Source organism: Emys orbicularis, chromosome 4, assembly GCF_028017835.1.
Source record: "Emys orbicularis isolate rEmyOrb1 chromosome 4, rEmyOrb1.hap1, whole genome shotgun sequence".
In the NCBI taxonomy this organism is placed as follows: domain Eukaryota; kingdom Metazoa; phylum Chordata; order Testudines; family Emydidae; genus Emys; species Emys orbicularis.
The window spans coordinates 96,888,913-96,915,650 of NC_088686.1; the positions used below are offsets into that span (position 1 = coordinate 96,888,913).

Sequence of the window (26,738 nt, forward strand, 5' to 3'; positions counted from 1 at the left end):
CAGAGGATTTTAGACTATTCCCTCCTCTCAAGACTGTGCTGAGCCTAGTTTGGAGTATTTCATTTGAGATGCATTCAGCTTCAATGTGATGGCATGATGAACACTTATAAAAATGTATCATTTTTGCTGAAGTAATAATCACAAGATTTATACTACATTAGTCAATTTCTATCGGTGCTGCCCTACTGCAAAGCAGTCTCTCTGTGTTGGAGACCAAATGCGGGGTGGGTGCGGATGGGTCCAGCATTCACAAAAATGAAAATTCTGCTGCAAATGAAATTTAACATTTCCTGAAACAAGTCATGTGTGTGCACATTTACAAAGAAAATTTAGAATATGCATTATTCAATTAATATCACCCATTTTTAAAGTTTGTGCACTAGGTGCATACTCCTTAATATCTATTATGAAAAAGTCAACTGTGGGTGCATTCTGTCTCCATAAAATGTCCAATTAGAGTCAAAATCTTTTGTTTAAAGCCCAAACAAAAATCAAAACCTAAACAAACTGCAACCCTTGAACATAACTGCCTCATTTACTATAGGCACTTCCTTTAAGTTTTGACATTTATTTGAGTTACTGAGTTTAATAATGGTCAAGAAGCAAGTACAGAGGTGACAAAAATGTAAGAGCCAACTTTGAGGAGAGATGGATTGATTTAATTAAATTTCTGTCATATGCTCTAGAAAGAAATTGGCAAATTAAAGCCAGTTATATTGGTTAGATACTTCAGGTCTGACACAAATGAAGTCTTTGTTAATTCTTTGATGCCTGACTGCTTTGCCTGCATCATAGCATAATACGCTCTTTATGATATGGGCCTGATCCTGCAGCCTTTGAAGTCCATTGGAGTTTGGATCTAGGAGAGAAGAAATCAAACTTGCCTGCCCTAATTGTTCAATTGCTTTTAATATAATTAAAATACTATTTATGGTGCTTAGAATGGTAATGGGGCCATATATAGGGTGGCCGAAAAGGGGACCTGACAGTGTATGGTCAGATCTACTGACAAGGTATGAAAAGTCCAGTTACTGCAAGTGGGGAGGTGCCGGGTCATCACCCGCACCAGCCCCTACTCATCTGGGGCTGCCTCCTATCTGTCAGGTGGCTACAGGTCCTGGCTCTGCAGGCGAGTCCCTTCTGACTGGGGTGGGGAGGGGAAGAGGAGCAAACAGGGGGTGGGGTCTTGGGGGCCAGGGGCTGGGACTCCAGGGGGGAAGAGCAGGGTGGGGGAGGTTCTGGCACTCCTGCTAGAGTGTCCGGTTTTTATATTACAAAGTTGGCTACCCTATGGCAGAACAAGGTAGTGAACCCATTGCAGGCTAGCACCCTAACCACTGAACCAGCCTTCCTCCCTAGCCAAATTTACTGTGAGAGTCTCACGGAATACAGCAGTCTTCTTGGCTGGAACCCACCTTTTGTAATAATACATAGGCCTCCATGACCCCTGACACCTGCCCTAGTACAATTGCTACATCTCACCTGGCTTGCTTGTCCATTCTGTTTTTCCTTCTCTCCTATCTTTATTGTTGTTGAATTATGTGTTCTTTCCTGTGTGTTAACCTTCTGGGTTTCCATTTTTCAGTCTCATTTCTATTCCTATTCCTCCCCTGCCATTCTGCCCTTCAGTATCTTTATTTGTCTTCTCACCTTCCCCTTCTCTCCCTTAGTTCTCTCCTCATCTTATTTTTTCTCTTTTCATAGCTCTCTCACTCTCCCCTTTCTGTTTCCCTTTTCTGTCTGTCACTCACTGTCTTCCATGTCCCCCTTGCTTTCTCTGCTGCCCCTTCCCTCTCTTTCTCCACCAATCCTGTCATTCTGAATTAGAGCAAAATATGAAAAGTTTAATATTCTCCAAAGGAAAATTGTGGGGTGAAAATTGGGTTGATCAAAACCTTTAGTTTTGACAAAATTGAAATGTTTTATTTTGATTTAAACTTTTTTAAAAATTTTGTATTATAACAGAAGTGTTTCAATTTGAATGGAACTGCATATGCCAGTGGAATATGGTTTTGTTTTGTAGTTTCTTTGATCAGTTCTACTTGTGTGTCTTCTGAAGCTCAGAGCTTTTGTTTGCAGGCATAAAAGAGCCTATAAGTCTGAAGGGAGTAAGGAGACAGAGTAGTGTGCACAATTATCACCAAGAGATGCATGAACTCCCTATAGGCAGGGACTGTTCTGAGGTGAGCAGAACAACCAGTAAAGATCTGAAGGAGCAGCAGAGTAATATTCAAAAGTGACTCAAGAATGGTGGCCAGAGAAAATGAGGTTGTTTTCATGAAAAGACAAAGTGATGTTTTGGTTGTTTAAATACATAGGGGAAAGGCCTGGTGTGTGTGGCCGTGTGTGTACTGCGTTTCAGTTTCAGATCTCTCAATTTTTTTGCCAGTACTGAATCTACTGGCACTAGAGCTAAAAGTCATTCTGCCATCACTGTTGCAAACCGAAATGCAATTGGTCCTGGGCCTATATATTGACATATAATGAAACAAATGTGATGTCAGAAGAACCAGAATAAACTGACGCAGACCAAACAGACATACTTCCTATGGGGATGGGACTGGATAAATATACTGCCGATATGGGAGCAACCAGCAACAGATAAACATTAAAGGAAAATGTAACACCAGTTAGTTTCTGCAAAGTAGAAGGGCTAAATATGCTACCAGTGTTGAGGATCCAAACAACTGACTGTAAAGATTGAAATTGATAAACAAAGCACTGACATGCATTACAAAAGCTATTTCTATATAGGTTGCCCCCGCTAATGCTTGAGGAAGGAGATTTAAAGAAGTCTGCTCTTGCTGAAGAAACACCCTATCTGAATCCTGATCCTTTCAAGAAAAGCAATTGGATTGGCCAGCAATGTATTTTTCCTCTTTACAGTGAGAACTCATTATGAGACTTGATATTCAGCATTCCCCCAAGCTAGGCTCATGAATTACAGAAGATCATACTCTGTCAGGGCTTTGACTCTCCCCAGTCAAAGCTTAGGGAAGATCATTCTTCTTTCTCCATGGCAGCACTCCTTTTTCCATGCCACATGTTCATTCCAAATCACAATCTCCAACCCAGTAGAAAACAGAGTGAAACAAATCTCATAAACACCAGAGAAGCAGGGTTACCCAAATGCTTCTCTTCTATTTCAGATAAAGCCAGATAACTTTCCCAGTGCCATTCCTGATTTTAAATTAAAGCCCCTGAAAACATCAATATCTCCTTCTGCTTGAGTCTCCAGTGATGGAGTTTTGCAGCCCAATTGCCCACACCAATTTTGAGCCAATAAAACAATAATTCCTTTTTCTAAGGTTTATAAAATTCAAAAGATTTTTAATTTCCCATGCTGATATAGCATTACTGTACCTACCTACGTTAGCACACAAGATCTTCTGTACATCTTTTCTTCAATGCTCCTGTTTCCCTGTTTCCATATTCGTCTCATAGTCATGCCATTTTTGTAGCCCTTTATTGACAATTGGATAGAGGTTTATGATAAAGAGACTAGCTGGGGTAAAACCACCTTACTCTTAGTGTCAAAAGGTAAACTTCTATAGGACACATGGATGTACCTAGGACTTACTGCGTGCCTGGAGTGTGTGTGGACTCAGTTAAGTAAGTACTTAAGCATGTGCCTCTGCATGTAAGCTGTCACCCATGCTTGTTGATCTGTGTAATTTGATGTTACAATTAAAAGGGTGTTTCAGCTTTCAGGCTGATGTCAATTGATAGTTATACCTGCTTCTACCAGGGCTTGAAATTGGCCCTGAATATCTTTGCTTTTGTGTGAAATGAGACCTTTGATGGTATTTTAATGTCATTTAAGTGGTTTAATTCTGTTGGATTTAGTACTATTAAATGGAGTTGCCTTCAAATCCAATATCTTGTCAATAGAGGGGAAACATTTAATAGGCTTAATAGCTCCTTTGGAGTTAAATTAGTTTGTTGCAACCTTCTGAGTCATTAAGGTGTTTGCTGTGAATGCATACTAACAACATTATGAATTTAGTGGTATTGGGCCAGGAAATATTTATTTTTAAAGGCTTCAACAAATTAACATACCATTTTTCATTTCCACTCTACTGGACTATAAGTACTGCTGTATAGTCTGTATATATAAAGCTAGTTTCTGCCATCACAGAGATGTTTCCTAACTATATTAATTGCTATGCATAAACCCAAATGTCAATGAGTACTTTTCAGGCATTTTTCATGAGTTAACTGGGAAATCAAAATTAAATATAAAAGGATTTGGTGCTTAAACCAACTCCTATGTCTCTAGTCCTTCTTCCCTAAGCTTTTTTCCCTCCTACTTTTTGACAGAAATCATCTTTTTGAATGAAAAAATATTGAGCGAAATTTGGCCACCCATAGCTTGAGAGTTGTTTACCACATTGCATCACAGCATGTTACATCATGATAACCATAAAGCTTGCTCGGAAATTACTGTATTGTACAGTTAACATCTAATACCATTTTCATTGGTATGTGGCATGGCTAAAACAGCTGAAGGGCTAAATGTGGCATGTAAAAGACGATGCATGGCTTAATGTGCAAAATGCACATCAGTATGAGAGAACACTCAATGTTGGTGAAATTCACCCATGTGCAGAGGCTGGTATGAAACAGGCCCTCTTCATAGGGGGTGAATTTCACCCTTTGTGCTGATTTTATGCATGGACTTATCTATGCCCAAAGGAGTGCTTTCCATTCTTTGCCAGCCACAGACAGCTGTAAAAATTAGCCAGATTGAATAGGTACTTATCCTACCAAAAAATCCTATTCTATTTAGTGTGTATCCAGGTAATGTTTGCTTTAGCTAGTTTAACTTTAAACTGTACAAATAGTTTTTATATGATAAAGCTGTTTTGAACATTCATGGAATGAAATGTTAAAATAAAATGTGTCTGTTACAAGCTAAAATGCAGGCACAATGGGATGAATCTTGTGGAAAACAGAAAAGGCTCTTTTGTAGTTTACCAGAATCAATTTAAATCCATTCACAAGGGGCAGAAAGAAATATGGCACTTAGATAACAACTTTTCTCCCACAAGCCAGTTGATAATGCTATATGAGATGCTTGTACCATAGCTTGAGCGAAGCCATTATCAGAACACAGTTCTAGGAAAAGCCCATTGCCTAATATTTAGCACAGCGACTGCATTAGAAACTGCACTCTGTATTTCAGAAACATTTCTCCAACTGTTCACATCATTATCACAGTCCTTCCTGGTGCAGCTAGAATGAAGGTTATGTCAGTTTTTCCATTATTAACCCCACTTTTCAAGAGCTTATAAACATGGCCATTAACATTTACTGTGGGTTGAAACCTGGCGTATAAAGTCTCAACCCTGGAGCATATCATTTTACAATAAAATACCACTTAGTCTGTTTTTATATTATAAATGTATAAAGCGTATGTTTACTGCTATAAGGTTTCCTAATTTCCACTTGTTTAACTCATAAACAAGTTCAGTGGTAAAAATGGAAAATAGCAAATTAGTGGCCCCTATGCAATCACAGTATCTTCCACAATTATTTATTTATTATGCACAGGAATATGTTTTAAAAGCAGTCTTTACATGTATTTGTCTGCTGAGCCATACGGAACGCAAAAGAGCCAACTGGAGTCTTTTCAGACTATAATCCACCCTTTTAAAAAGTCCCTGGGTTCACATTCACATAATCCACATTTTAATAAGTTATAAAATACATATTTACACAACACTTCTGCAGAGTCGTTACTGTCTATTGCTTCCCCTTCTCAAATGCTTTTTATGAAGCACTTAAAAAAAAAAGTTATAGAAAGAAATGAAGTCAACAAGGAAATGACCACACAAAAATTTTATTTATGTAGCATTAAAGTGGTGATACAACCCATAACAAGAAAACTGGCATCATTTTTAAGCCATCCTGTTGTTTGTGTATTAGATTACTGTATTCTAGAATCAGTCTCTTGTACAGAATATCAAATATGTTTCACCATGTTACTATTTTGGAGTAATTTAAGGTTTGAGTTTCAGCTTTAAAATACTTTTTGTTGCTTTGAGTCATAACATTTATTCGATTAACTGCTACAGAACATCATCAGTCACATTCTTTCTGTTCTGCTATGTATACAGTACCTGTACACATTTTCCCCAGCTGGCTTGAAAATACAGTATGGAGTTCTATGGACAGAGCATTTCTATGCAGCAGCGAAGGTAGCATGCATACAAATCCGCTTTTCAACACATACTTAAAAAAGACTTATTTTTATTAGCACCGCACTGCTGTTGCCCTAGAAGGAACATACAATGCAACATATTCCCATCCATAAAAAAAAGAAAAACGACCCAGTATACATCATCATTTTATAGAAACAAAGTGTGAATCAGGCATTAAATTTAATACGCAAGCAGACAATTCACATTTCACCAATAATATATTTAAAATATCTTTAACTGTCAAAGGTTTCTTGTCTATGGCAGGGGAAGGATTTCAGCCAGTTGTAGCCTAGAGGGACCACACATTTTCCCCTTGCAAATGTCATTGATGTTTTATTGCTGCTTGAGGCCTGATTTTCTAATGGGCCTATAAAACTGCACCCACAGACACTGAGCCTACAAGTCCTACATTTCTACATGCAAATGGAAATGTTGGAGTACAAATAAGGTAGCTAGACACACATGATGGATGTACAGTTATCCAGTCTGCAAATACAAATGCCTGTTTCTGTTGCTATTTGCAGCCTATTTGAAAAATTTATCCATCTTTGTATGTATATGTAATCACACTACTTGTTTGCCATAAAACAGTGCTCCCTTTTTTACATTTTAAACTTTGCTTCAGACACTTCTTCAAAGCAATTATGCATCCAAAGTGGCACAATGGAAAGTCTGAGAAACCAGATGCATAGAATTTATACACATACACGCCCAGACACACACACTTTATATTTTCATTTTTCCTTTAAATTTCCTTCATGGTTCGTTGTTTCGTTTTTTTATCTGATCATAACAGGAATAATGTTCATGGTTGAGAATATAAGTGCTTGCAATAAACAGCTTCTTTGTTACAGTTGTCAAATGCTTAATCTCTGCTTCAGCATTTAACCAACTTCAAAAGCTGTTTATTGCTTTGTATACACCAAAACAATGAACATTATCTCTTAAGTATGCAGGTCTAATATGGCTATATTTTTTTTGAGTAAGTTGAAAATAATGTGCATGTTTTTCACCTCTGACAAAGTTGAAATAATAATGATGAACTTAGTGAATGAATAATATGACCATTTTTCTCTTTATGCCATTCAAGGAACAAATAAACTTTTTAGACTCTCCCAGACGTATTGGCGATCTTATTCAATCAATGTGGCTTGTGTCAAGTTGGTGAATCAGTTTGATTGGTCAAGTCAGATATTATGGAGGGGCTGAAAACCAGTGCATTTGATGGCAAAACTGTTACCTATGGCTTCTTGTTCTTAGTATTACAAAGCGCTGCTGTGTTTGTATCATCTGACTCTTTTTGATCTGTGACTTCTCAGTTTGAACAAGGATCTAACTCTCTAACAGCTATTTGGCATTGGTTGGTTCTTTTCCAGGTAGTATCAGATATGCTGAGGGCTAGATTCACTGCTAAGCTTTGTACGGGTCCAGAGACTGAAAGCAGCCACAACCCAGATTAATTAGCCATTTAAAGCAGATTTACAGCTGGTTTGAATCTCCGTAGAGAGACGCAAAGCAGCTGGAGTGCATTGGTGAAGCTGGTCCTGGACCTCTTGGTTGTTTTCCCCAGAATGTCTCCTTTTTTAAAGCTATAATCGTACTGTATAGGTGGAAACTGCTCTCATAGTTTTACACACATGATCTTGCTGAACCTTTTATAAACCCACATTTTCTTCAGCATTGGTATTTGGAAGTTTACACTGTGAGAAGCACTTTTCGTTGAGACGTGATATTGAAGGCTTTCATTATGTCTAAACGTTTCACATTTGAGTCTACTGCTAATGGCCATTATCTTGCTGAAAAGTGACATGGGACCCCAGTGCCACAGACTGTAAATCATTTTGCATTCTGCTTGAATAGCGTTTTATCATGACATCATCTTTATCTTGGTGACTGTCCCATTAGGTCAGGTCTGGCTTTAATCCCAAATTTAGGGGTGTAGAATTAAGACCAAAGGGCTGATTTTCAACACCATACAACTTCCCGCCAAGTATGCCCACTATTACCAACCCCAAATGTTCATAATTTATGAGTTAGGCCCCCCATATACATATGATTGGCGTAAAATAATGAGATTAAAAAAAAATCAAGTTTGACTTATTTTCCTTCTGGCTTCTGAGCTTTTTAAGGGTACACTTGGGTCATGTTTTCAAGTTTTTCTCTGCAACCATGAGAACTGGAAACATCCTTTTGAAAAAAAAAATGAAAGCTGAGGATCTCATGTAATCACAGGACTCAGAGATGGGGCTTTACAAAAACTTCAGATATTGTGAGGCTTGCAATTAAAATTACAAAAGTTGTCAACACTACATACTGCTCAGTCTCTCCCTGCAGTCATATCTATACCCAATTAGTGGAGAGTCATGCTCTACCCTGCTTAACATACTGAAGTGCAAACATTTTCTTGGAACTATCTACTACCAAGTTATTGACTGTTTATTTCTATTCACAAACACCTTACCACTGCTCCCTCTTAGTTGCTTAAACCAACCGCTTGATTTGGATTTCCATAATTCAAATTAAATTAAATTAAAATAACTTTATTTGCCCTCATCCATTGCATCTCTTTTCCCAATCCCTTCGGTATTCTACCACTGATTCCTATTTATCTTTCATAATTCAAAACAAATGATATTAAGAACACTTCGCCAAAATCTTTAGCAATCTATTCCATCTGCCACCTTTCTGAGCTGTTCAATCCCAGACTAATCCTTGTATTCATTGCTATGTATCCAACAAAAATATGTCTCTGAGTAGCTCCTCTTTAATTCTATTTCTCTTCTGCTCATTCCAATACCACCCTTTTGAATACTTAAATTATAGAAAGTAGAGGTTGGAAACACCTGTGAGGGGCTCATGCCCCAGTGCAGCAAAGCACTTAAGCATACGCTTACACTTAAGCCTATATACTTAAGCTTGACCAACATCGAGCACTAAATATAACAATAGAAGTGAATTACTCTCACTAATATTATATTCATTTTTCAATACACCAGTCTAGGAACTGCACCACATGCTGGTCTGTGGGAACTCTGGGTTCAAAACTAAGGTTCGATATATCACTTCTAGGCTCTGAAGGCCTTGGGTGGATTTTGGAGACGTAATACTCTTTCAGGTTTGATCCAAAGCCCCCTGATGTCAATGAGAGTCTCTCCACTGAGTTTAGCTGATACAGAGATCCAACCCTGAGTGCTTTATCATTGACTTCAATAGATGCAGAATGAAACTCTAGGTCTGTGGGCAGTGGGGAAGGAAGCATTTTGTATCATTATCTGATGACAGTTGTTTTTCTTTCCCTTGTACTGTTACCTTTTCCTGATTGCCTCTTTCCAGTCTCAGAGTGCAGTGAACTAACACTAGACTACCTCCCCCATCATCATCCAGAGATTGAAAAAGGAGTGGGGGCTCTTGCAGCACCTGCCAAAGAGGAGGGGGCCTGCAAGGGACTGCCCTTCCCTGAGAGAGAGACAGAAAATGGAGCTGTAAACTCTAAACTCTTACTACCCATATGCATAGTGTGACAGACCCAGACCAGTGGGGTACAGGAGTCTGGTAGAGGGCAAATATACTGGTCACTGGATGAGTAGTTTTCTGTTCCCTGAGTGACCAGAGCAGGGGCTGCACTAGAGTAATCAGGAACCTGCTAGAACCAGTTAAGGCAGGCAGGCTAATTAGGACACCTGGAGCCAATTAAGAAGAAGCTGCTAGAATCAATTAAGGCAGGCTAATCAGGGCACCTGGGTTTTTAAAAGGAGCTCACTTCAGTTTGTAGTGCGAGTGTGAGGAGCTGGGAGCAAGAGGCGCAAGGAGCTGAGAGTGAGAGGGTGTGCTGCTGGAGGACTGAGGAGCCCAAGCGTTATCAGACACCAGGAGGAAGGTCCTGTGGTGAGAATAAGGAAGGTGTTTGAAGGAGGCCATGGGGAAGTAGCCCAGGGAGTTGTAGCTGTCATGCAGCTGTTACAGAAGGCACTATAGACAGCTGCAGTCCACAGAGCCCTGGGCTGGAACCCGGAGTAGAGGGCGGGCCCAGGTTCCCCCCAAACCTCCCAATTGACCTGGACTGTGGGTTCTTCCAGAGGGGAAGGTCTCTGGGCTGTTCCCCAACCCACATGGTGAATCTCTGAGGCAAGAAAATCCTCCAATAAGCGCAGGACCCACCAAGATAGAGGAGGAACTTTGTCACACTGGTGTCAAAAGTGGGATCTTGGGGTGCACAGCACGGCAGAAGAAGGAGGGTGATTTAAAAAAAGAAACAACAACAACAAAAAAGAGAGGGTTTTTTTTTTTTTTCCCCACCACAATGGATGACGTAGTGCGGGCACTGATACAAGCTACGGCGACCCAGCAGGAGGCTACCCGTGTCCAGGCAGCCTCCCAACAGGAGGCAGTGCGGCTGCAGCAAGAGACTAATCGCCTGCTGATGGACCAGGCTGCTCAAGACCGAGCTATGTTGCGGGAACTGGTAAACCAGGTAAAGTCCCTTACAGAGTTGAATCGCAGCCATGATGGGACGCGGCTCATACGGGCCAGCCATTGGCTGCAGAAAATGACACAGGAGGATGATGTAGAGGCATACCTTCTGGCCTTTGAGAGGACAGCCCTACGGGAGGCCTGGCCTCGAGATCAGTGGTCTGGCATCCTTGCCCCATTCCTGTGTGGGGAGGCCCAGAAGGCCTACCATGATCTGCCTGAAGAGGCTGCGGCAGACTACCCCCAGCTGAAAGCAGAGATCCTGGCCAGATCTGGGGTAACGACAGCAGTGCGGGCCCAGCAGTATCACGGTTGGAGGTACCAGGAAGACAAAACCCTGCGGTCCCAATTGTATGACCTCATCCATCTCGCATGAAAGTGGTTGCAAACAGAGTCCCGGAGTCCGGAAGAGATACTAGCGGTTCTGGTCATCGATCGATACATGAGGGGACTACCATCAGACCTTCGTGCCTGGGTAAGCCAGAACGAACCCTCCACCTATGACGAGGTTGTTGCCCTGGTAGAGAGGCGAAGGACAGCGAGGGAGCTGACCCGACCAGTTAAGGAAGAGGCACCCCAGGTTAAACTAACAGCACCAAGCCCTAAAGTTTGGGTGACTGGGCCACCAGGAGGGCCCAGGTGGAAAAAGAGAGAGGCTGAAGGCCCATCAGAGGCCACAAAGAGTCGGAGCACTGAGGGAGAAGAGGATCGTGATGTTAGACTGCCCAAACCAAGAGACCGGGAAATGCCAAGGGCTCCATACAGATGTTATGCCTGCGGGGAGTGGGGACACATAGCTGCACAGTGTCCCAATGCTGAGGAGCCTATGCAGTGTAACCTGGGGAACTGAGCAGATCCATGCTCCCTAATCCACCTTGTGGGGGTCTCACTAACCCCACATATGTATACCAGACCAGTGAAACTAAATGGGGTAGGGACCACGGCACTGGTTGATTCGGGGAGTGCTATCACGCTTATCTCAGGGAAGCTCGTGAAGCGTAATCAGCTGCTGCAGGCTAAATGTACAGGGATAACATGTGTCCATGGGACAGTTCGTTACTACCCCACCACCCCAGTAAAAATCGAGCTCCAAGGGAACACTACTGAGGTAGCAGCAGGTGTAATACCTAAACTCCCATACCCGGTGCTCATAGGGAGGGACTTCCCAGGGTTTGGAAACTTACTCCCAGTAGGGGGATTGGAGAAAGATGGGGACCCTAAAATTGGTGAGGCATCCACAGCAGACTGTCAACCCCCAATCTTCTCTGAAATATCCCCAGATTTGTTCTCCACTCCCAGACAGGGTAGAAAGACAAAAAGGGAAAGAAGGGCAGCTAAGGCCTTGGGAACCCGAATACTGACCCAAAGCCAGAGGGTCGTTCTTGTAGGTAGGCGGACCCGCGCAGCTGAAAAGGAGGCCACGCAGGAGGGAGAAGCACCTGAGTCTGACCCCCCACCCTAATGTTTCTGAACCAGTAGAGGCAACAGAGACTGGGCCCCTAGATCTTGGGCAGATTAGCCCCGGGAGAGGAAATTTTGGACGGGACCAGGCAGAAGACCCAAGGAATGACAACATTAGGAAGGAGGTGACTGAAATAGATGGGGTCCCCGTGGAAGGGAAAACCCAGGGACCAGTACCCTACTTCATAATGAAGAAGGATCTCTTATACCGGGTTGCATCAGTACAGGGGCAGAAGGTACAGCAGATCCTAGTACCTCAAAAACACCAGAACGCTGTATTAAGTCTTGCTCATAGTCATCTTTTGGGGGGGGCATTTGGGGGTAGAGAAGACCCTGGCATGAGTCCTACAACGGTTCTTCTGGCGGAGTGCGGAGGTACTCTGCCTCCTGCCCGGAGTGTCAGCTGCACAGTCCCCGTCCCCACTTGAGTGCACCTTTAGTACCCTTTCCCATCATAGAGGTCCCCTTCGAGCGAATAGCCATGGACCTAGTGGGACCCCTGGAGAAGATGGCTTGGGGCCACCAATATATACTTGTTGTTTTGGACTATGCTGCTCGCTACCCAGAAGCCGTCCCCCTGCGGAACACGGCCTCTAAAACTATAGCCAAAGAGCTGGTGGGGATCTTTGCCCGAATGGGGCTACCGAAGGAGATATTAACCGACCAAGGAACCCTATTTATGTTGAAGCTAATGAAGGACCTCTGTACGCTGCTCCATATACATACCCTGAGAACTTCGGTCTACCATCCGCAGACTGATGGGTTGGTAGAAAGGTTTAACCGAACCCTCAAGGCTATGATAAGGAAGGTGGTAAGTCGGGACGGGAAGGATTGGGACACCCTACTATCCTACCTTATGTTCTCTATCCGGGAGGTACCACAGGCCTCAACTGGGTTTTCCCCCTTTGAGTTATTATACGGGCGTCACCCCCGTGGCATACTAGATATTGCCAAAGAGATCTGGGAAGAGGAAACCAATGAGGGGAGAAATATAGTAGAGCATGTAATGCAGATGCGAGACCGGATAGCCCGGGTTACCCCTATTGTACGGGAACATTTGGAGAAGGCACAGGAAGCCCAGCGAACCCATTACAATCGCCAGGCAAAAGTGCGACAGTTCCAACCAGGGGATCGGGTTATGGTGTTGGTACCCACGGCAGAAAACAAGCTTCTGGCCCAATGGCAGGGGCCCTATGAAGTGGTTGAACCCGTGGGGGAAGTAACCTACAAGGTGCGGCAGCCAGGACGCAGAAAACAAGAACAGATTTATCACGTTAACCTTCTGAAACCCTGGCATGCACAAGAGGCATGCACAATGGTCCAAAAAGACCTAACCCAGGAAAACAAGCCTTCCAAACAGGTGAGAGTGTCTCCCGATTTAACACCAGTCCAGAAGAATGAGGTGTCTGAGATGATCTTCCGGAACCAAGATGTGTTCTCGACAAAACCGGGTCGAACAACCGAGACATATCACCACATCGTCACGAACCCTGGGGCCAGAGTAACAATGAGGCCCTATCGGGTGCCAGCAGCAAAAAGGGAGGAAATAAAAGCAGAAGTAAAAAAAAATGCTGGAGTTGGGGATCATCGAAGAATACCACAGTCAGTGGTCCAGCCCAATCGTGCTGGTGCCCAAACCTAATGGCACCACAAGATTTTGCAACGACTTCCGGCGACTAAACGAAGTATCCCAGTTCAACGCGTACCCCATACCTCGCATAGATGAGCTAGTGGACCATCTGGGTAATGCCCGGTACTTGACTACCCTAGACTTGACGAAGGGGTACTGGCAGATTCCCCTTGCAGAAGACGCAAAGGAAAAGACTGTGTTCTCTACACCAGAGGGTCTTTTTCAATATACTGTCCTCCCTTTTGGACTACATGGGGCCCCAGCTACCTTCCAGCGCCTCATGGACAAGCTATTACGCCCGCATAACAGTTATGCTGCTGCCTACTTGGACGATGTGGTCATTCATACCCCAGACTGGGAAACCCACCTGGAGAAGATGGAGGCAGTCCTCGATACCTTCAGGCGAGCTGGCCTTACAGCAAACCCTGCCAAGTGCGCTGTAGGGTTTACAGAGGCCAAATATCTTGGCTACATTGTGGGAAAAGGTCTGGTAAAACCCCAAGTGAACAAGTTAGAGGCCATCCAAAATTGGCCCCGACCAAGTCGCAAGAAACAAGTCCGGGCGTTCCTAGGTGTGGTGGGGTATTACCGACGATTTATCCCCCACTTTGCCACAAGGGCAAGCGCCCTGACAGACCTAGTGAAAGCCCATGGACCTGATCTGGTGAGATGGTCTGACGCAGCAGAGGAAGCATTCACAGACCTACAGACTGCCCTCTGCAGTAACCCCGTACTGACAGCCCCTGATTTCACCAATGAGTTTATCCTGCAGACGGATGCATCGGAAGTAGGGTTGGGGGCCATTCTATCACAGATGGTCGGGGAGGAGGAACACCCAATTCTATACCTCAGTCGGAAACTCCTTCCAAGGGAACAAAAATATGCAGTGGTGGAGAGAGAATGCCTCGCTGTAAAATGGGCCATAGAAACATTGCGCTACTACCTGCTCGGGTGCAGATTTGTCCTCGTGACCGACCATGCCCCTCTTCAATGGATGCAGCAGAACAAGGAGAAGAACACAAGGGTGACCAGATGGTTCTTATCCCTCCAACCTTTCCAGTTCCGTGTGCAACACCGAGCAGGGAGCCGTCATGGCAACGCCGATGGCTTGTCACGTGTGCACTGTCTGGCGTCCCAAGCTGCCCAACCCCTTGGCGTTGAGCAGGGGAGAGGGATATGTGACAGACCTAGACCAGTGGGGTACAGGAGTCTGGTAGAGGGCAAATATACTGGTCACTGGATGAGTAGTTTTCTGTTCCCTGAGTGACCAGAGCAGGGGCTGCACTAGAGTAATCAGGAACCTGCTAGAACCAGTTAAGGCAGGCAGGCTAATTAGGACACCTGGAGCCAGTTAAGAAGAAGCTGCTAGAATCAATTAAGGCAGGCTAATCAGGGCACCTGGGTTTTAAAAAGGAGCTCACTTCAGTTTTTGGTGTGAGTGTGAGGAGCTGGGAGCAAGAGGCGCAAGGAGCTGAGAGTGAGAGGGAGAGGGTGTGCTGCTGGAGGACTGAGGAGCCCAAGCGTTATCAGACACCAGGAGGAAGGTGCTGTGGTGAGAATAAGGAAGGTGTTTGGAGGAGGCCATGGGGAAGTAGCCCAGGGAGTTGTAGCTGTCATGCAGCTGTTACAGGAGGCACTATAGACAGCTGCAGTCCACAGGGCCCTGGGCTGGAACCCGGAGTAGAGGGCGGGCCCGGGTTCCCCCCAAACCTCCCAATTGACCTGGACTGTGGGTTCTTCCAGAGGGGAAGGTCTCTGGGCTGTTCCCCAACCCACATGGAGAATCTCTGAGGCAAGAAAATCCGCCAATAAGCGCAGGACCCACCAAGATAGAGGAGGAACTTTGTCACAATAGACACTTTGTAACTTCTTGCATCTATCTTTTGAATTAGAACAGTGTTGAAAGCTTTCCTGAAATCCAGATAAATTATTCCACCTTCATATTTCTAAATAGAGCATGAATAATCTGGACACTTTTCAATGTCTTGTACAAATGAAATCAGGTTGACATATCTCTTTCTTGGATCTTCCTTTGATGCTTAAATATGGGAACTACATTACTCCAGTCCTCCTTGGCAAGCTATAGACCAAACCTCTGTGTAAGGCTGTGATGAGTTGATATGTGTCTGTGTAACCCTCACACTCTGGGTGTGGTGGTCTGTCCCATCTAGTGGCACTAAAACCACTTAAAGAGAGAGATAAAATGAGTCTGTTCTACAGCCTTTGCTAACAGCTAGTTGGATTTTAACTCCTGCGGTAGAGGCTCATGCACTAAGCTCCTGAGGTTTGATCCCGGAAACCAATGATCAGTGTCTGTCAGTGCTACAAGTGGGGGCTTGTCCGGGATTCCAACTGGGAAGTCTCTGAAGTTCGGGACGTGCTTCCTCAGCTAGGGGAAGTATGTAACCCACCTTCTGGATGTGATGTTTTGTCCCATCTAGTGGCACTGAGACCACTTAAAAAGAGATAAAATGAGTCTGCTCTACAGCCTTAGCTAACAGTCAGTTGACTTTTAGCTCATGCATTAGAGCAGGGGTTGGCAACCTTTCAGAAGTGGTGTGCCGAGTCTTCATTTATTCACTCTAATTTAAGGTTTCACGTGCCAGTAATACATTTTAAAGTTTTTAGAAGGTCTCTTTCTATAAGTCTATAATATAGAACTAAACTATTGTTGTATATAAAGTAAATAAGGTTTTTAAAACATTTAAGAAGCTTCATTTAAAATTAAATTAAAATGCAGAGCCCCCCAGACCGGTGGCCAGGACCCAGGCAGTGTGAGTGCCACTGAAAATCAGCTCGCATGCCGCCTTTGGCACCCGTGCCATAGGTTGCCTACCCCTGCAGTAGAGGCTCATACACTAAGCTCCAGAGGCCCCAGGTTCGATCCCACCTGCCAACCACCGGGGTCTGTCAGTGTTACATCTGCACAAACCTGTACCAAATTGGGTCCTTCACTTGACATTGTAACCACCATTTTGAAGATTGTGACCTCCATTTTGAGCATAACCATGAGTCTGACCTTCCTTCGATACTGTTACTGCCATGTTGAATTGCAATACCATTCTTGTGTTAGGGTGCTTTGTGACTAGGTGTGTGTCTCATTCAATCAATGGATTTGCTAAAGAGAATGACCAGGCTACAGGAAACTGGTTCTCCCGGTTCGACTCCAGGGGCTGGGACTTTAATTACTTGACTGAGGCTTTGAAGCTGCTTGGTGAGTCACTTGAAAGAGGGGACAGAAATTTTATATAAGGGCAGGGTCTGCTCCAAACTCTTGCCCTCTGTTACTGGCTGAACATCACCAGGAAGCAGGACTGCAAGAGGAAGGGTGGCCTACTTACCTGATACATGGGGTTGATTCTTTTGCATTTAAAACCAGATCTTCAGCTAATATAAATTAATGTAACTTCATTGGATCTATGTGGAATTACACCAGTCAAGGATCTTCCCTCAGATTTCTTCCTGGTTATTTTTTTTATTTGGTTTTATTTAATGTAGGGCTACAGCAGCGTCTTACTAATGTGTATACATTCATCTTTTTCTCTTTACCTATATTCATTATTGTCCTCTTTTTTCCTTCATATTGCTTTAATTTTCCTTCATAACTTTGTTAAACTTGAGGATCCTGTGATTCCTGTTTCTCATGTTCTCTCCTTTATTTTTTGTTTTGTATTCTGTGTACTAGTACTGTAATATGTGTAGTTTCTTTCTTCTTTGGTTTATGAACAAACACAATAAAAATGAAGAAAAAAAAACAATCTTGCATCAGATCCTCATCTCTCTAGCTTTATTTCCTTCACTTTAATGGAATACCGTCTGTGACTGGGTAATGCAATACTCCATACTAGCATTGTCACCATTTTACAGGCTTTTAACATTTTGGGTAGTCATTTCATAGGTTAGTAATTTTCCAGAAAGTCCATAACATACTCAATCACCAGATGGCTCAGTGAAACATCTTATACCTCCATCTAAAATGACTTATCTTTCCTATTTCTTTTCGGATTCCTTCTTCTGAAAAATATTAGTTTCCCCTCATGTTCCTTCCTAACAGTCAATATCCCAATGTTAGTGATCCCATTCCAGTTTAATTATCCACATTTGGATAATGTCTAACTGCACAGACGTAGGTGCCTCTGACTCTTAGTCTTGACAAAGTAACTTGCAAATCCACATACAGTAGCGCTGCTTCATAACTCTGCTTTTGACATATTTTCTACCATAGTCCTACAAAGAACCCCAGGCTTAATTTGAAACAGTAGTGTAATCACATACATTTTCTTAGCAGCCAGAGTGATGGTATGCTTACTTTCACATTCATGATCCAAGCCTATGGTAAATTTACATTAACTCCTGAAAAACTCAGCAATAGGAGTCATATTACCTTATTACACCTGAGGGGAGATCATGTTTCTTCAAATAACACAATTCATTTCAAATGCCAGTACAAACTTTTTCTTTGTCTTGCTGCTTATGTGACTTCTCATATCTTTCCAGCCTGTTCTTCTGGGCTTCGTGCTCTTTATGTTCATGTCCCCACTCTAACATTGTCAGATTTATCTTACCAGGATTTTTAAATAATTCTGGAAGAACATTTCTTGCCTATTTCTTTAGTTACTGCCCATCATCCTTGTAGGATGCAAGGCCCATTTTCAGCACATCAAACATACTTCCATCACACACAATTTTATTCAGGTTGCCTGCAAAAATAGCTTCTGGAATATGTATCTGTAGCTAGATTGAATGTTATCATCTTTCTTTTTTTAAGCAGATGTCAGCAGTAGATCTTATGCTTAACATAGTTCAATAGAGAAAGTTATTAGGGCACATTCTATATGTGCAAGGAAAGGCTTGTCCAGTGGCTAGGGTGCTAGCCAAGGATTTGGAAGACCTGGGTTCAATTTCCTGCTCTACTACAAACACCCTATGTGACCTTGGGCAAGTAAATTAGTGTCTCTCTGTGCTTTAGTTCCCCTCTAAAATTGAGATACTAGTTCCTCTCTATCTCACAGGGGTGCTCTAAGAAGTAATGCATTAAGGATTCTGAGGTGCTTGGCTACTGCAGCAGTAGGGCAGATAACTCTCCCACCACTCAAGAAAGAGTTAAGAACTCCTGCGGTCACAGTAGCGCTATCCCGTTACATTTATATTGCTTGTCAGGCGGGGGCAGGTCTTAAAAGCGAGGAATTCAGTACACTTGAGGCAGTGCACTGAGACAAGCAGAGCTAGAGTTACCCAGAGCAGGGCTCTCGGTTACTTGCTACAGAACAGCTTCAGAGCACTGCCAATCTGAGTCCTCTGAGGAAAGAAAATTGGGACAGTTTGTTTCTTTTGTTGAAACCCCATGATTAGGACTTAGCCTTCAGCCATGCAGCAGGGGCAGGAGCTGAGACTTCTGTGGAGTCTGATAGACTGCTTCCCCTCCTTTGTATGGGGGAAGGGGCCTGTGGCCCTTGGAACGATTTTCCTTTTTTTTCGTTTGGGCTGTTTTATACACCAAACCCAGAAGGGGGAAGACTCATTAACAGGTACTGCTGGGAAGCTACACCCTCTGCCCTAAGACCAGACCCCAAGACTGTGTCACTCAGAGAATGACACATGAAGTAAGTGAGGTGCCTCCCTTCTCCCCAAGGGTCGACCTTTAGACATAATCTATGCCAGGGCCATGTAAGTACCTAAGTAGAAATAGTTCAAAGTACTGAGTCACAGACGTGTAGAATTTCTTCTTTGCCACACAAGGTAGCCTTAGAATTCTCATTTCTACTCTGCATTCCTATCAAACCTAACTTTAGCCATTCTTAATGTGTCTTCTGGTATTTATCACTCTGGTTAATCAATAATTTTCTAAAGAAAATCAAAAGTCTATTAATGCTGAAGCAAATTACATTTCAGAAAGCATCACCAACTAAATACCATTTTAAAACTTTAATTGCAAGGAGGTCCCTAATGTGGGTTTGTTTGAAATGTTCACCTAGGAACTGTCAATTATCAGAGGGGTAGCCGTGTTAGTCTGGATCTGTAAAAAGCAACAGAGAGTCCTGTGGCACCTTTAAGACTAACAGATGTATTGGAGCATAAGCTTTCGTGGGTGAATGCCCACTTCGTCGGATGCATGTCTTAAAGGTGCCACAGGACTCTCTGTTACCTAGGAACTGGTGATTGTATCAAACAATTAAACATTTAAATATACTTAACAGAATGAAAATTCTGAGAAAATAATATAATAATATTGTTGGTCACTATTTGCATGCCAGGCAGGGCCGCCCAGAGGGGGAGGGGTAAATGGGGCAATTTGCCCCAGGCCCCGGGCACCGCAGGGGCCCCCACGAGAATGTCGGAGGCTCCCCCCCGCCTCCGCCTCCACTTCCGCCTTCCCCTGGCACCTCAGCGCGCCACGTCCAGGAGCGGCCCTGGACAGCGCTGCAGCCGCGTGGCCTGAGCTCCTCCGACTCGGAACCGCGTGGTAAGGGGGTGGGGCTCTGAGCTCCGAGCCGAGCGGCGGGAGCTCAAGCCCCGCTGGAGCCACGCCGCTGCAGCGCTGTCCAGGGCCACTCCTGGACGTGGCAGCTGAGGCTCCGGGAGAGGGGGGAGGCGGGAGTAAGCAGCATGGTAAGCCCGCCTGAGCCGGACACCCCCCTGACCCCACCCCACCCCCACAGCCCTGACCCCCAGCTCCGAGCCCAGCCCCTCTGAGCCGGACACCCCCGTGACCCCACTCCACCCCCACAGCCCTGACCCCCAGCTCCGAGCCCAGCCCCTCTGAGCCGGGCACCCCCAGACCCTATCCCCCCACAGCCCTGACCCCCAGCTCTGAGCCCAGCCCCTGTGAGCTGGGCACCCCCCGACCCAGAGCCCAGCTCCCCACCCGGCCCTGGGCAACAGTAGCGCCACCCCCAGGCAGCGACAGCCCATTGGCACCAACCATTGCCATCACCCAGCGACAGCCCATTATGTAATTGCAAATGTATACATACCATTAAAGCATTTAATGTTTTTAAATAATGTATTTTGTGTATTTTCAAATTATTAAAAAATAATTTTTGAATGTATTTCACTGGTTATTTTTTACATTTCCAAATACATGTTACTATAGTATTGCAACTTTATTTTATGGAAGGGGCCCCCGAAATTGCTTTGCCCAGGCCCCCTGAATCCTCTGGGTGGCTCTAATGCCAGGATTTATAATTGAAGAGGTTGTTATATGTTGATGGATAAATTCCAACATGTCCGTGGTTTATATAAACCTGGTAGCACCACAAGAATTTAAAACTGATTTGATACATTAAATAAAATTAATTACGTTCTTTACTATGCAGTGACCTAACTCTGATGTTATTATCAAGTAATAAAGAAGGAATCAATGAAAGTTTATAGGATATATCATAAGATATGTTAGGAAACTTAAAAATTGATTTTTGTATATATAATAAACAAAATATTGATAAAACTTTACTCATGTAAAATGAACCTTGTGTTTAATATAATGAACAGATAAATCCCAATAGGAAAGCTGCTTAGATCTGTACCTGTAATATGTTATAAAGTTGGTGTTTTATTATGTTAAAGTAATTTAATGTCACTGATATTATGTTGGGACTACAGCAGAAATTACTGAAGAATCTATTTAATTTCTCTTCATATTGAATGTAATAGTGTTAAGTATAATGAGCGTAATGAAAAGGGATAATGAAATGAAAGTTTGATGTATGGATAATGGAGAGGAGATGCTTGCAGTGGGAGGTCTGGTGTTCTGATCCACTTCATCTTGCTGGGGCTAATAATAGTTGGAATATGACATGAGACAAAAAAAAGTTGATAGTGAACTTGCACACCTTTTGTATGTATTGAAAGGATATGCTCAGCAAAAAGATAACAAGCTAGATATCTCCTGTTCCTTGAATTTTAATGAATTGTTGACATTCCTAGTTCTTGAAATTCAAAGCCAGTTAAGAAATGAATAGTTCTGTTGATGATTATTGAATATGCACATTTTATAGGTGATGAAAAGGACAGTTTGGACCTGCTTAAGAGTGTATGACTGTTGATCTCTAACAGCTGACCTGTCTTAATACTTTAACAAACAAAGGAGATTCTTCTTTAGCCCAAGTATTAGGAGCCTTTGTTTAAGAGCAGAAGGCTTCAAATTCTGTCTCGTTTGATGACCAGGGCTAAATCTACCTTGATTTTTTCCTTAAAATATCATACTGTTGTGTTAGCATGAGTGCAGTTCCTCTCCATTTTAGCAATGTTGGTAGCAGTAGTAGAACAGCACGTACCTGCCAACATCTTATGAGAAAAGAGGAGGGTTAAAATTTGCATTAAAATGGCAAAATTTTCATAAAGTCCTGATGATTATGGGGGGCTTCTACCTCCTCTGAAAACCCACAAATGCCAAGTAGTTCTGTGACCACCTGCCTGACATACGTCTGCCCATTTCTACAGTCTGTGAGTTCTGTGCCCCCAATCAATTCTGCACCCCAAAGATCCTAGACCCATATCAATTAATTCTGCATTCCATTCAAGCCACATATCTGCTCCTTGTTCCCCAGCACATCTGCAACACAGAGGTTGATTCCCCTTGCTCCCCTTCTAACTCAGGGGTTGGTTCTTCACCTTCAGGTCTTGCAGGATAGGGCAGATGCAGCAGGGATCTCGTCTTTTCTCCCCCTTTTCCCTCACCCCCAACCTGTAGACCAGGGCTGGGATGTGGTAGCTGCATCTTGACCCTCCTCCCCCTTCCAGGCCTGGGCCTGCAGAGGAGAGGAGAAATGAGCAGAAGGGAGGAAAAGGAGAAAAGAGAAGTCAACATGATATTCACAAAAGGAGGGATTGGAGTCACCCTGAGTTGCTGATCTCTCTGCTGTCTTCTTTCTCCATCTGCTCTCGTGAGAATGGTATTGGGTACTTCCTCTCTCCCTCTCCTTACCCACCGTATATTATGTTTGTTCCAGCAGCAGTTCTGATTGGTTGCTCTTCTGCATGAGGCAGAGGAATGGAGAAAGGCAATCAATTGGAGGGAAGCAGGAGGAGTTCACCCAGACCTAAATTACAGCTTTTCTATATCTATGGGGGGAAGTATAGGGTTGGCACACACGTCTATCACCAACATTTTAATCTCAGTGTCATGTAACCCTGCTGAGAGCAGGTCTAGATGATATTGCTGATTACACTTGCTCCACCTGTACCCCTGGCATGCCAAGAGTGGAGATATGCAAAACTGACCCTGTTGGGGGAAAGGAGTCCTGTCTTATCTTCTCAGGCAGAAAACATGCAATGGTTTCAGCTGATAGCCACTTTGAGTTGTGGGTTGCAAACTGGCACAAACCTAAATGAAACAAAGATGATCAAAAACCTCCTTGTGAGACACCCCCTGTGATTTGCAGATGTGATTTGCACATCTCCCCTCTGTACATAGGACCAGATCATGGCAACCCCTATATGAGTGTGACGGGGCAGTGAGTCTCTAAATTTTCACAGGGGCAAACACAATTCTGCTTCTTCCAGTCTGTGGGTGTAAAGTGGAGTGTGAAGTCTAGCACTCAAAGCCATATCCCTTTACAACATACAACAGTGCAGGGCTGGTACATGGAGAGTACATGCCACACCCTATTGAAGGTCAGTACCCTGTGTACATTTCCTGCTCCCGCTAATGCAGGTGGTCACTTTAAAGCAGCAATAGAGATGACAATATGGCAGACATGCTGCAGACTATGAAGTGATGTTTCCAGTTCCAGTTAAGTGAGTTTTGAAAAGCATCCATTTGCTTGCTCTGTTTAAACAGTACAAGGCTAAGCTGAACAGCCTGCCTATAACTTTCTTTAAAAGTAAGCAGCAGAGGTACAAAATGTTAAAACACAGTAGTATGGCTCCAGCAGGAGAACTCCCCACTTTGGGAACAAAATCTGACAGACATCTTGATTCATTAGGTATATAAGTACTAAGAACGAACCCCTGCTTCCCCAGATTTATTTCCCTTTGAAAGCAGCATGTGCTACTGTAGTTCTATCTGGATTCATTTCAATGCACCACCCTGTGGGTTTTACTTGTAAGTATACCAGCATGGTGTTTTACTATCAGAGAGATTAATGAAGCTTTTCGTGCCAACCTCTCATGATTTGTCCTATTTCCTTGTGCCAGTCTCAAGAAGGTAGCACATCTTCATTATAAATAAATGAAACCTGAGCACACAGTGACAGCCAGCTGTATAATAGTGCAAGTGTCAGTTGACTGGGGAAGAGCTGGTGCTTATAGGGTGATACCTCCTGGGGTGGGGGGAGAGAGCATTCATGAAAATCTTTATATCTGTCAGAGGAGCCTCTTCTCGATTCACTTTTCAATCTCAGTAACTTATTGGAATGTAAAGGCATCAGAATGTTACCAAAGGTAGTACTGGACATCAAGGACCTTTCCAGCAGCTTGCTCCTTGGATAAATAGCAGGACAATACAATATACTGGAGTCTGCCCTACTCCGTCTCTTCTAGGAGAAAATGCCTCATGCAGAGGGCTGGTCAAGACCATGTTGGCAAAGCTGATACTACAGGGAGTCCCCCAGGTCAGAGGGCCTCACCCTACAGAGCAGTTTATATGCTAACAAATTGCCTACTGGTCCTGTTCCAAAACTTCCTAACCCAAAAAGTGTTGCATCCAACCTGGGGTAAATCTATATTAGACTTCATCTGGATGGATAAAGAGGAACTGATCACAGAACTAAAAATTAATAGTAGCCTAGGTACAAGTGATTATGACTTGATCACATTTATAACATGGACACAGAATAAAGTCCAACCAGTAATATAAATATGTGGTGCTTTAAAAGGGCCAGTTTCACAAAGCTGAAAACATTTATGAGACAAATGAGCTGGGAGGTAGAATTTAAACAGAAAAATGTGAATGATAATTGGGAATTGGTTAAGGATACTTTACTAGACATCCTAAAACCCACAATTGAGAAAGAAGGCTGTTTAGAGGGGAAATGAAGGTAACAGAGGAGGAGAAGGACCTTGGAGTATTGGTTGATCACAGGATGACTATGAGCCACCAATGTGATATGGCCGTTAAAAAAGCTAATGCGGTCTTGGGATGCATCAGGCGAGGTATTTCCAGTAAAGATAAGGAGGTGTTAGTACCATTATACGGGAAGTTTAGACTTGAAATTAGACAAAGGTTTCTAATCATTAGAGGAGTGAAGTTCTGGAACAGCCTTCCAAGGGGAGTAGTGGGGGCAAAAGACATATATGGCTTCAAGACTAAGCTTGATAAGTTTATGGAGGGGATGGTATGATGGGATAGCCTAATTTTGGCAATTAATTGATCTTTGATTATTAGCAGGTAAATATGCCCAATGGTCTGTGATGGGATGTTAGATGGGGTGGGATCTGAGTTACTACAGAGAATTCTTTCCTGGGTGGTGGCTGGTGAGTCTTGCCCACATGCTCAGGGTTTAACTGATCACCATATTTGGGGTCGGGAAGGAATTTTCCTCTAGGGCAGATTGGCAGAGGCCCTGGAGCTTTTTCGCCTTCCTCTGCAACGTGGGGCATGTGTCACTTGCTGGAGGATTCTCTGCACCTTGAGGTCTTTAAACCACGACTTGAGGACTTCAATAACTCAGACATAGGTTAGAGGTTTGTTACAGGAGTGGGTGGGTGAGATTCTGTGGCCTGCGTTGTGCAGGAGGTCAGACTAGATGATCATAATGGTCCCTTCTGACCTTAAAGTCTATGAGTCTATGAACTATAAAAATAACATATAACAAATGGAAGTAAGGAAAAGTTGATAGTAATAAATATAAATCAGAAGCTAGGAATTTTAGAAAATTAACAAGGGAAACAAAGGGTCACAGGGACAACACCAAGGACAACGGAGTTAAGGACAATAAGGAGATTTTAAGGGATATTAGTAACAAAATGAATCCTAACAATTGTATTGGTCCATTACTAGATGCAAATGATAAATTATCAATAATGCAGAAAAGGCAGAAATGTTCAATACATATTTATGTTCTGTATTTGGGAAATGATAGATGATGTCATATCAATTAAGACACTTTTTTCTATTATCTCAGGAGAATCTTAAACAGTAGCTACTAAAGTTAGACATTTTAAAATCATCAGATCTGGATAACTTGCATCTAAGAGTTTTAAAAGACCTATCTGAAGAGTACACTGGGACATTAATGTTGATTTGTAGTAAGTCTTGGAACACTGGGGAAGTTCCAGAAGACTGGATTAAAGCTAATGTTGTGCCAATATTTAACAAGGAAAAACAGGATATCCCAGGTAATCATAGGCCTGTCAATCTGACATAAATCCGGGGCAAGGTAATGGTGTGGCTGATACAGGACTTAATCAAAAGAGGGTAATATAATTCTTTATTTATGCCTATCAATATGGGCTTATGGAAAATAGATCCTGTCAAACTAACCTGACATCTTTTTTTGATGAAAGTGCAAGTGTGGTTGATAAAGGTAATAGTGCTGATCTAAAACACACAGACTTCTGGAAGGCATTTGACTTGGTACCGCATGACATTTGGATTAAAAAATTAGAAAATGTATCATTAAGATGGCATACATTAAATGGATTAACAGCTGGCTAACTGATAGGTCTGAAAATGTAATTGCAAATGGGGAATCATCATCAAATGGGTGTGTTTCTAGAGGGGCCCCCAGGGATCAATTCTTGGACTTACACTAATTAATATTTTTATGAATAACCTGGAAGAAAATCCAAAATCATCACTGATAAGGTTTGCAGAAGACACAGTTGGGGGCAAATAATGAAGAAGACAAATCACTGATACAGAATGGTCTGGATTGCTTAGTAAACTGCGTCTGAGCAAACAATGAGTTTTAATATGGCTAAATGTAAATCTAGAACAAAGACTGTAGGCCATACGTACATGATGGGGGACTCTATCCTGGGAAACAGTGACTCTGAAAAAGATTTGGAGGTCATGGTGTGTACTCGGCTGA

General features: G+C 43.1%; 1 protein-coding gene across 1 annotated transcript in view; it reads left to right on the plus strand.

The window, feature by feature from the left end:
* The window catches only part of SPON1 (spondin 1), a 340,693-nt gene that overhangs the window by 166,532 nt on the left and 147,423 nt on the right, over positions 1–26,738 (plus strand). The window lies entirely within an intron of this gene.